The following is a 9152-nucleotide window of genomic DNA, read 5'->3' as shown; positions in this document are numbered from 1 at the left end:
CCAGTAATAACTAGTTATGCCATTGCTCATGGCAGGAACGGCCCTGCCTTTATATAGAGTTGCCCTGTGGTTTTCCTCCTAAAGCTGCCACCCTAGACCCTCAATCCTGCCTTGTCACATAACATAAGACTATTGGAGAGATCCCCAGATGTAGAATTTGGTGTGTAGAATGCTTTGGCCTTGTATCTGGCAGGGTTTCTAAGTCATTGGGCATAAAGCAATGGCCTTACTTGTCTTCAGGCCTGGATTTGTGGTGCAGCCACAAAGACATGGGCCTACGGCAGCAAGATTTAAGGGGCAGCATGCAGCCCAGTTGGAATCTAAGAAGCACTAGGGATGCACAGGGTCAGACTGGGGGGCCCGGGGCCCACCAGGACTGCTGTCCAGGGGCCCCCCTCCGGCCCCCCTAGTGTGACGCACAGGCTCGCTCAAATCGAATTATATAGAGAGGGGTTCTGGCCCTGACGGGGGCCCATGAGGGTCGGGACCCCCCAGGTTCCGACCCTGGGGATGCATATTCCTGTACACATAATCCCCAGTACTCTGGCGCATGTGCACAGTCACATGCAAATTATTGAAAAATATTTTGACATGCATCAATTTTGACATGCGTCAAATTTTTTTTGTCACAGCAGATTTTTCACTGGCAAATTTTTGCCGCAGTTTCACAAATTAGTTTGCGGTTGGTGAAACTTGGAAATTTGCCTTGAATCCATGCCTGACATATTTATTCACCCATCACTAGTCAGCAGTAGTCAGTCTCCAAACAATCCTTTCTTCTTTTGGCCGTACCTTAATCACCTTAAATGTGTATTCCTGGGATGAGTTAATAGGGCAAAGTAAAAAATAGTTGCGCCACTGGCATGTAAACAACTAAGCAATGCTCAGTGTTACTGCTTAAATATAAAATATACAGATATCCTAAACTCAAATCCCAGTAATGACATTTTGCCCCAGTAATTCATCCCAGGAATAACACAACAGTTAATAGTGCTGCTCCAGCAGAATTCTGCACTGGAATCCCTTTTTCAAAAGAGCAAATGGATTTTTTTTATATTTAATTTTGAAATCTCACATAGGGCTAGACATGTCTCCCAGGTGTCCCCAGTCATGTGACTTGTGCTCTGATAAACTTCAGTCACTCTTTACTGCTGTACTGCAAGTTGGAGTGATATCCCCCCCCCCAGCAGCCAAACAACAGAACAATGGGAAGGTAACGAGATAGCAGCTCCCTAACACAAGATAACAGCTGCCTGGTAGATATAAGAACAGCAGTGGGGGATGTGTGCTGTAGTTTACCATGTGCTAAATTGGGAAAGTGCCTCACGAGGAAACTTCGGGTAACTTCGGAAAATGAAGCAATCGGAATGCCTTCCCCCAGGCGTTTTTCATTCTAGCAGGTGGAAGGCAGCAGAAGGCAGTTCAGGGAGATTAGTCACCACCAAAGAAGAGGAGATTTGTCGCCGGACGACTAACCCCCCCGAATCTGCCTGTGTGTCCTGACCCAAAATCCATTTGCCTCTTCTCTCTGCGGTACTGTGGTATGAAGAGGTGAACAATGTAGAGTCTGAGTCTCAGTGTGATCAAAGCTGTGTTTTACAGGTGTGAACAAAACAGGGATTTATAGCCTGAATCTGGGGCTAGTTAATCTCAGTACCAGCACAATGTAAATTCTACACAACGTACAGACACAGCAGCCAGACTTTAATGGGGGCCATACCAGGGGTCAGTTGGATAGCATTGTTCTAAGTGCATCTGACCTTGGTTGCCAAAGACAGCTCATTTGCATTTGAAACAACAAGGGTTTAATGGCAGAGAATCTCTCGGGGGGAGATTTAGTCACACAGCACTTGGATTGCTTCGTTTTTCGAAGTCGCCAAAAGTTTCCACGGAAAACAAAGTGCTCCGAGTGCTATCCCACTGGCAATTTACATAGCCGACGGGAAGGCAGTGGAAAGCAGTTCGGGGAGATTAGTTGACCAAAGAATAGGAGATTTGACGCTGGGCGATTAATCTCCCCGAATCTGAGCGTGTGTCTCTGCCCTAATAATGTAAAAAGGTTCACACCTAGGACATTTGTTATAGGAAAGGGTAGAGAATAGTGATGGGCGAATCTGTCTTGATTCGCTTTGCCGCAAAATTCACAAAACGGCGTAAAAAATGCAAAACAGTGAAAAATTCGCGAAAAGCATTTGATGTAAATGGGCGTCAAAATAATTTTGATACAGAACAATTTTGACCCGAGCTACAATTTTTATACGCATGACTATTTTGTCCAAATGCATTAAAGGGGTTGTTCACCTTTGAGATAACTGTTAGTATGATGTAGAGAGTGATATTCTGAGACAATTTGCAATTGGTTTTCATTTTTTATTATTTGCAGTTTTAGAGTTATTTAGCTTTTTATTCAGAAGCTCTCCAGTTTGCAGTTTCAGCAATCTGGTTGCTATGGTCCTTATTCCCCTAGCAACCATGCACTGATTTGAATATGAGACTGTTGTATGAATAGGAGAGACCTGAATAGAAAGACGAGTAATAAAAAGTAGCAACAACAATACACTTGTAGCCTTACAGAACATTTGTTTTTAGATGGAGTCAGTGATCCCTATTTGAAAGCTCGAAAGAGTCAGACTAAGAAAGCAAATAATTAAAAAAATATAAACAAAATAATGAAGACCAATTGAAAAGTTGCTTAGAATTGGCCATTCTATAACATTCTTATGGTTATGGAGTGCTAATTCCTGCATTCTTTACCATTGGGCTCTGTAGCCTAATGGGTTAGGTATTGGCTTTTGAAACAGAGGGTCATGACTTCAAGACCTATAGCAAATTTCATGCAAAATGATTTACATACCCTAAAATTCAAATTCAATATTATATGTCATTAAACATAAATATTAAACACTAAAAACTGTTTTATAGCATATAATATTGAATTTGAAATTTTAGGGAATGTAAATAATTTTGCATAAAGTCAGCTATAGATCTTGAACTCATGACCCTCTGTTTCAAAAACCAATACCTAAACCATTAGGCTACAGAACCCAATGTTAAATAATGTAGGAATTAGCACTCCATAACCATCTCACAGTTGAACACAACCTAAGTGACAAAACAATTTTGCAAATCATCCAGACTGTGGCACACAATAGTAACAGAAGTTGGAGGAATGTTTTGCCAAGTTTCCCAGACCGAAATCAATACATTTATGTGATTTACTTTTCTGCATACGAAGCAGTTTGCCGATGTCAAGTTCTTCCTATTAAGGGCTAAGTGTACCATGCGCCACCTGGTGTTCATTTTCAGTAATGCAGTTGAATGAAATTTTTTTTGTTCGTCAAGGCAACGTGAGGAACTGCATATAGCGCGCATAGCGCGTGTTTCCCATTTAGTTGCAGCGCCAGACACACAAACCAGCCTGGCTCTATCTGTATAGTACAGCTTCTTCTCTATGGTCAGTGAGCCCTAATGAACATTGTCTGTCACTTCAAACCTATTGTCCTTCATGACCTGTCTCATATTTTAGGAATTTTCTTCCCGACCCTAAGATGTTTATATCTCCTATATCAATGAAATAACGATCTACTGACATTCACACTAAAGTTCCCACTACATCTGCAGTCACACTCCCGTCTCTTACACCTACAGCCACTACTCAACTAAAAAGAACAGTTTCAATAAACTGAAAAACATTTTATTAATGCGTTCTTAAAATGGACAAAATCGTCTTCTGCTCTTAGGCCGGCTCCATTTTTGATGATAAGATTTTTCAGGCCCTGCAACATTTTATTAATGCGTTTTTAAGTGGATGAAATCGTCTTCTGCTCTTAGGCCGGCAACATTTTTGCTGTTCAAATCTTTCAGGCCCTGCAACATTTTAATGCGTTCTTAATATGGACAAAATCGTCTTTTGCTCTTAGGCCGGCTCCATTTTTGCTTGTAAGATCTTTCAGGCCCTGCAACATTTTAATGCGTTCTTAATATGGACGAAATCGTCTTCTGCTCTTAGGCCGGCAACATTTTTGCTGTAAAGATCGTTCAGGCCCTGCAACATTTTATTAATGCGTTCTTAATATGGACAAAATCGTCTATTGCTCTTAGGCCGGCTCCATTTTTGCTGTTAAGATCTTTCAGGCCCTGTAACTTTTTATCAATGCGTTCTTAATATGGACGAAATCGTCTTTTGCTCTTATGCCGGCTCCATTTTTGCAGGTAACATCCTTCAGGCCCTGCAACATTTTATCAATGCGTTCTTAATATGGGCGAAAACTTCTTCTGCTCTTATGCCGGCTTCATTTTTGCAGGTAAGATCTTTTAGGCCCTGAAACTTTTTATGAATGAGTTCTTAATATGGACGAAATCGTGTTCTGCCCTTAGGCTGGCTCCATTTTCGCTGGTAACATCTTTCAGGCCCTGCAACATAAAGTACATTGCTTATAGTAAATACAAACAACTTCAGGCATAATATTTATTAACTACATGGTTGCTTCACATCTCCCCATACTTCTTGTCTTGTTTTCACCCTCCCTTTATACCTCCACATAACAAATCACAAACCCATATGTATTATAAGGAATAATGTTCCTCTTCTCCAAAAATATGATATAATATGGTAATATGATATATTGACATAAATATACTATATATTATTGCAGAACCCTTTGGTGCCTTTGAATATCATAGAGGACACTTACTCATTTCTATTCTGACTTGAATAGTTGGCTTGTTCCAAGTAAAGAATCCTAAAATGAAAAATAACAGTTAGGGCATAATACACATTCTAATAACTAGTCTGTTTTATTTTCATATAATTCAGAAGAGGCATGAATATGTTGTTAATGATATCCTCATAAATGGTGCTGAGTTATATCATCAGCTATAATCAGCACTTAATGATAAAAAATTTTGTCATGTGACTTACTAAAATTTGCGTACAGGTATGAGACCTATTATCCAGAATGCTTGGGACCCAGGGTGTTCCAGATAATGGATCTTTCTATAATTTAGACCTTCATACCTTAAGTCTACTAGAAAATCATGTATTGATATTGATATTTATTTTAAATATTGATTTTAATTAACATTAATTAAACCCAATAGGCTGGGTTTGCCTCCAATAAGGATTAATTATATCTTAGTTTGGATCAAGTACAAGCTACTGTTTTATTATTACAGAGAAAATGGAAATCATTTTAAAAAAATTGTGTAAAATGGAGTCTATGGGAGATGGATTTCCTGTAATTTGGAGCTTTCTAGGTAACAGGTTTTCAGATAACGGATCTGTATTATAAAAAAAAATGAGGATATTAATTGTCATTTTGGGGTTCTATTCCTTTAAAATAGATATAGACAAAAACATTGTACCATTGTTTACGCATGCTTGCTTGTCTTTCTTCCATCTGCCAGTGTGATTTCGAGGGGCTGAGAAAGAAAGAAATTATAGTTTCAGTAAAAATCCCAAAATAATGATAAAATGGGAATAAAGTTTATAACCATTCCATTGATCTAAACAAGGGTGTTGCCCTACTGTGTTAGATATAATCTGGTATTGTGTAAAGTAGATGCAATCATTAACATGGGGCTACATTTTTTTGCCCTCTAGATTGCCCTAAATATCTGCTATCCACATATAAAATTCAAGATATCAGGGCTTCCTAATATCATACTAATTTAAGTTTCACAGACCAACATATAGAACATTCATGGTAACTACTTCCACATTAACCCTTAAAACACAAAAAACGTAAAATATCTCACCATGGTTCCAAGAATGTTGCCTCTCTCTCTTCCACTTTGGGGGGAAATCTTCAAAGGCTAAAAATCACAAGATAGTAATGTATTGTGAATAAATGTTATTTCTGCATATAGCTTGATTTATGCACGTTGTGTCCAAGAACATTATAGTATCAACTGGTACAGGCACGGGAATTCTTGGGACCTGGGGTTTTGTGGATATATAATTATATAGCATGTTTTTCCATTCACCCTGCAGAGCTTACATTCCCATTTATCAATTAATAGTATATGCTCTCTAGGGCTTTATCAAGTTTATCTACCCCCTGTATTATTGGCTTGAACCTCATGCAAACACAGGGACAACATACAATCCCTGTACAGAGAGTAGTAGTCAGTAGTTACATAGTCAGAGTCAAGCCAAGGATTACAGCGCTGCAAGTCAACAATTCCAATCCCAATACCACCAGTTCCAACAGTTATGTGTATAGGACGGGGTCATAGAGCATTAACGTCCATAATATTGAAACCTCAAGCTTTCAAATGTTTTTAGATTCTTGAAAGAAAGTGAACTGTGAATTATTAACAGCCAACAACTTACTTATTTTTCTCCTTTTAGCCATCTCGCCTCTTTCATCCATTTTCTTTTTCATGCCGCCTCTTTCATTCATATTTTTAGGCATTTTGCCTCTTTCGTCCTTTGTTTTAGGCATGCCGTCTCTTTCATCTTTATTGATATTGTCTAGAAGACAAAGAAGATAAATATATATATGTATGTATATATAGAGAAATACAATGACCTATCTAAGCTGAGCAATAGAGTAAAGCTTGAACTGCCACACACTCTAGGGTCACTATTATAAAAAGCTAATTAACATGAGTGTAATCATGCTTGGGCGCAAAACCCCAAAAAACAAATGATAACATACAGACTACCTGCAGAAGATTTTAGGGATCAAACGCAGAACCCTCAAATTTAGTAATAGCAATCAATGTGGTGCTATGTAGTAGTCAGTGTCATTGTTAACAGAATATCTTCTATAATATGATGTATTTTACAACTATGGGGTCATTTACTATGCAGAATGCAGTGTGCAAACAAAAATGCCACAATCGGCCCTTTTTTGCGCTTTGCACACTGTGTTCTGCCTTAACGGAATGGCTACAGGCCTCAACACTCTGGTAAATATGGGGAGGGCACTTCTTTGCAGGACTGGATATACTTGTAACTACAGAATGATACTTGTATAAATCTATTAATCCCCAACTTTGTTATGTGGCAAGAGAAGGCCCTGACCTTAAAGTCAAGCTTAAAACAATCTAAATAGTAAAAAACGAAAAGCCTACCCATTTTTCTTTTTCTGTTGACAGGCCCATAGTCTGCTTTGGTGGTATCTAGTAGGAAAATATAGATATAATTAATTTAAAGAGCTCAGTACACTTGGCATACAATATAAATATCATTATGTACATGGAAGGGTATAATAATGGTATAACTTACTAGCAGTTGGGCGACGTGACTCATCTTTTTTCCACCTTGGGGTGACATTGACAGGCCCATAGTCTGCTTTGGTGGTATCTAGTAGGAAAATATAGATATAATTAATTTTATGAGCTCAATGTACTTGGCATATAATATAAATATCATTATGTACATGGAAGGGTATAATAATGGTATAACTTACCAGCAGTTGGGGGCTCTAACTCTCCTTCTTTCAAAGTTGGCATGACATTTTGTTTGACTGAAGAAAAAGAAATATTTTTCATAAAAATCATAGGATAATGATAAAATTGGAATTATAGTTGTAAAGCTAAGCATCTAACAGGGTATAGTGTCAATGGTATAGGCACATGGGCAGTGAATTTGAATGCAATTCCCATTACAGCTCACTGGGGTACCACAAGCCTACACTGACATTGTCCCTATAGACAGATCAATGAAATTCTACTTACCAAAAACAAAAGTTGGGCGCCGCAACTTGGGCTTCCACAGTCGAGTGGTGTTCTGCAAGACTGGGAAAACATATTTATTATAAAGATCATATTATAATGATAAACAAGAGAAATATTATTTTATATAAACACAACGTAATTTGTATTTCTTTCACCCTCATTCAGATTATCTGGCCAGGATCCCAGGACAACCAATCCGATCACTAGCAGCCAGTTGAAAAAGGATTGGTTGCTATGGGTTAATGCCAGGGTGCAAATTTGCCCAATATTAATTAATGACAAACATAGGGCCAAAAGCACTTGATGGAAGGGCAGCCTGGTGGCGCTTTAAGATGATATTTAGGGTGTCTATCTGCTGTTTTTTTTAATTGGTAAAAGTGCAGCTTATGGGATAATTAGGACTAATTGGACACTTCTGGATATTCTTGATATTCTTGTTATAAGGGAAAGGGGATGTGAAACTAAAAATTTCAAAACCCACATTTACATTTGAAAAAAATAAATCTTACTGATTGTTTTCTTTTCAACAGCCCCTTTGTCTTCTGATTTAGCGGAATCTAGAATGGAGAAATGTACAGAGATACTTTAACCTTTATAAACTCAGCACATAAAATACAAAGAGGGTTATGAGATATTAGAAGCAAATATTACTCTAGTTCTTATCACCTATAGCAACCAATAAACAGGTTGAATTTACTTGTCACACGTTTACCAGAAAACATCTCCTTGGATGCTGTTGTTTACTGCACTTGTGCAAGCTTTGTGCCTTTTATTACATATGGGGGGGAATATAGATACATTTATATGAATATAAGGCCAATGATTTGAGAGGAAACTTCTTCCTGACCTTTCTCCGCCTAATGTCCCAGACCCACTAGAGTCAGTTTAATTGTTGGCTTGAAGGGATGATTTTAAGGGACAAAGTTGAAAACAAGGAACAGGTTATATGAAAATGACGAGATAATGAAAAATAGGGAATAAATGTTATTTATGTATTCGAATCCACTAAGCACTGTAATCTCAATCCATTTGAGTTTTCCAGTGCCCCACATTGGCTGGGGCAAGCGCATAAACAGTACAGAACTCTAAAATCACTAAAGTGCACATGTGTCCCTACTAGAAGTCACACCAGGGACACCTGGGAAGAAGAAGAAGATGGTGGCCTAGCACTTAGTGAACATTAACTAAAGCTGATGTGCCAGCCAGGGGTAATAGGTAGGTGACTAAATTCACAGAAGTACTTAACAACTTGGCACCTCCCAGTAATAGTAATTATGAAATTATTAATAGCCAACGCTTACCAGTGTTGCTTTTTGTTGGAAGGACATCTACTTTCTCCATATCGATGTTATCTAGAAGGTAGAAATGTACAAAAAGTCAATGCTGTTTAGAAGCTGAACACACATGACAAAAACTACCATCATACAATAAATACATACAGCATCAATGGTATATATATAGAGAAC

The 9152-nt window shown here is 38.2% G+C and overlaps 1 long non-coding RNA gene across 1 annotated transcript; it reads right to left on the bottom strand.

Moving 5' to 3' along the window:
* Positions 1–7301: 7301 nt before the first annotated feature.
* Positions 7302–8300, bottom strand: LOC121395262. The gene is made up of 3 exons (XR_005962368.1): positions 8196–8300; positions 7687–7746; positions 7302–7475 (listed from the first exon to the last, which is right to left on the bottom strand). It is a non-coding gene; the product is annotated as an uncharacterized LOC121395262 (long non-coding RNA).
* Between the last annotated feature and the right edge of the window lie 852 nt (positions 8301–9152).

This window comes from Xenopus laevis, chromosome 6S (assembly GCF_017654675.1).
Source record: "Xenopus laevis strain J_2021 chromosome 6S, Xenopus_laevis_v10.1, whole genome shotgun sequence".
Classification (NCBI taxonomy): domain Eukaryota; kingdom Metazoa; phylum Chordata; class Amphibia; order Anura; family Pipidae; genus Xenopus; species Xenopus laevis.
This window is presented reverse-complemented; position numbering and strand designations above follow the sequence as displayed.